Genomic DNA, 3,041 nt, shown 5'->3' with positions numbered 1-3,041 from the left:
AGAACAATTTGCAAGCAATCCAGTTTACATCACATCTCAGCTTTAAAAGCTCAACTCCACACTCTCTATTTCTGAATTGAGAAAGCTCCTCGGATGAGAAGCGAAACGTCTTCAACTACAGAATAGAAGTCCAGTTGTTTTTGTTTTTTAACTTTTTTTTAATTTACCATGGCCTGGATGACTGAGAATCTACAACAGCATATTGCCTGAAAAAAATCTCAAAATATTCACAGATAAACAGGATTATGTCTTTTGTTTGCCCAAATTTTCCAATCCACCATAGTTAAAAGCTTTTTTCCAAAATAAAATAAAAACCGGCTATGTTGGTTAGCATTTATGTTTTTATTTATTAATCCCAAGGGGGCACTCAACTTTAAGCAATATTTCTTGGGGTTTGTGGTAAGGCTAGGTCTGAACAGAGTACCAAATTTCAAGTCGTTCGGCCAAACAGAGTCCGAGTTGCTAGCTTTAAGAGAAAGAGAAAGATCCACTGATTGTCACACACAGTGTGCGAAATTTGTTCTCCGCATTTGACCCATCCCCTGAGGAAGCGGTGAGCAGCAGCGGTGCTGCGCTGCTCAAACTTCGTAAATAGTAACGACATGCTTGAATATAGAGGAGCAAATGTTGATCTGCACTTTTACAGATTGTGCAAGGAACATATCCTGTAAGTCTTAGCCTTCTAAATTCAAAAACTGATTTTTTGTGAATTTTTCTAAATGTTAAAGGCTACACACATTTTTGCACATAAGCCACACCCACTCAGACCAATCATTACCATATTGATAACATAGTTTCAGGGTTGTATCCTGAAGATACCCACCAAGTTTCACGTAAATTCATCCAGCCATTTCGGCAGTATAAACTTTACCTATTTGTAGCGACCTCTAGTGGTGGATCGAGCTGAAAATGGAAAGAAATCTTTTCTTCAGTGTAAGGCACCACTGTTATAAAAACTATTGATAAATTGTAAGCTGTTCTTAAGTTATGCTTAATTAACTTTTTTTTTTGAAAAAAATTTTTTTGTTTTTTTTGAAAATTCGTTCACATTGTTTGGTTAGCCAGTCGTCCAATCGTCTCACATGAAATTTCACTTCAATTGGCTTTGAGCCTCGGGAGGAGTTAACGAAAGTAGGTTACACATATTTTGCAAGTTTTCTACTAATTAGCGTAATTTAAGTTTTTTGTTTTTTTTTCAAAACTCACATAAAAAGGCATGGTTCACAGAACACAACAGAATAAAGATAGTGTGCGTGCAACTAGTTGTTGTGGAAGAATTTGCAAAAGGGCATTTTTTGCTGTAAGAGCGCCACCTATAGGTGAAATTTTGCAACTTTTCCTTCATATGTAGAGAGCGCAATTCTGTAATAGATCAGTAATTTCTGCAAAGTTAAATTTCGATTTGGCTGAGTTCAAAGCTCAAAAGTGAGATAGTATATAAGCCACGCCCACTTCATTATAATAATCAAGATATGATCATCTGTACCACGTTTGGTGTAAATCCATCAAGCGGTTATTCAGATATAAATTTTATAAAATTATAGCGCCCCCTGTTGGTACAAACGCATAAAATTTAATACAAACTGGCAACATCTCATCCACTATTGGGATCTAAATGTATTTTCCTTAATCTTAAAGTATGGCAGAGATATTCATAGTTAACCGTTGTGCTAGCTAGCACTGAAGTTTTTGCTATTGCATCACTTGCGCAAATTGCAAGATTTGTAAAATTTTGTCATCATCGCATCAGCATATCAGCCTATATATGTTATGTACCAAGTTTCACGTTGATCCAGCTTTTATTGTGGCAGAAGTATTCAAAACTAGGTTTTGCCTTTGTCATGCTGTAGCAAAAAATCTAGCTAGGCAGAAGTGGGCATGGCCAATGCAAAAAAGATGCAGAATCATTCATAGTTTCAGGTGCCATCAAGATTTTGAGTGTAGGACTTACGGTTTAGGAGTTATTCGCAAAAACGCATTGTCCTTCGTTACAGCGCCCCCTAGGAATGGGACGATATGATTTTTTTTGTCTGAGTAGCGGTCAGGTTTTTCTACCACAATGCCTGGTTGGCTTTTCCCCAGCATTTTCTCATTTTTCTGGCCAACACGTTTTACCAGAGAAGAATAAAAATACACAATAATGAAAAATCAGTACAAAAACAATAGGGTTCCCTGCTCCGCTGGGAGCAGGCGAACGGCCATGCCTTGCATTGGCTGCCCGCTTGCTCTCGCGGGCTTGGAACCCTAATTATAATATGTTCATCTTATTTGTGAAAAGTTATCCCCCGGGCACTGACGTCAACAGTTCATTAATCTGAACAGAAATAAGCTGTGCAGTGCTGAGGCATTTTCTGCTCTTTTGGTTTAACCAAATAAGAAGGACGATCGCTCCAAGATGGCGGCCGTATTTCCTGTGCCCTGCAGCCCATGTGGGTCTACTCTTTATGATGTGTATCACATCTCGGCGGCAAAAAAAACAAAAACAAAACATCTCGGCGGCAAAAAAAAAACCCCATCTCAGTGGCAGTATGTTGTTTCTGCACATGCACGAATCAGCAGTAAGTACACTGAATGAATCAGTACTTGGCGGCAGTTCATTGTTTCTGTGCATGCGCGAATCAGCACTAAGTGCACTGAACAAATCAGTGGTTGGCGGCAGTCTGTTGTTTCTGCGCATGCGCGAATCAGCAGTATGTGAGTAAATCCCACACGGCGCACACTGCTGTGTCGTTTAGATTTACATCATGAGTGAGTCACAGAACACGTTAGTTCCATTCCTTCTGAATACAACTGAACAAAGTAACGAACGAATCAGTGAATAAAGTGATTTGGTTCAGTTCGTTCACTCAAAAGATTTGTTCATTTGAACAACTCGTTCATGTATGACACAATACTAAGGAGTAGGCAAGTTTTAAAGCCCCACAGTGCAAAGGTAGAAGTAGAAGTTCTGATGTGCAGTGTTGTCAGTAGTTATTCACCAAAGGTTGGATGTGATGTAGAAGAGAAAGAGAAATTCTGGGAGGATAATGATGAAGTGATAG

Source organism: Kryptolebias marmoratus, linkage group LG17 (assembly GCF_001649575.2).
Source record: "Kryptolebias marmoratus isolate JLee-2015 linkage group LG17, ASM164957v2, whole genome shotgun sequence".
Taxonomy (NCBI): Eukaryota; Metazoa; Chordata; class Actinopteri; order Cyprinodontiformes; family Rivulidae; genus Kryptolebias; species Kryptolebias marmoratus.
The sequence above is the reverse complement of the archived record's forward strand: the minus strand, read 5'-3'. Positions refer to the sequence as shown.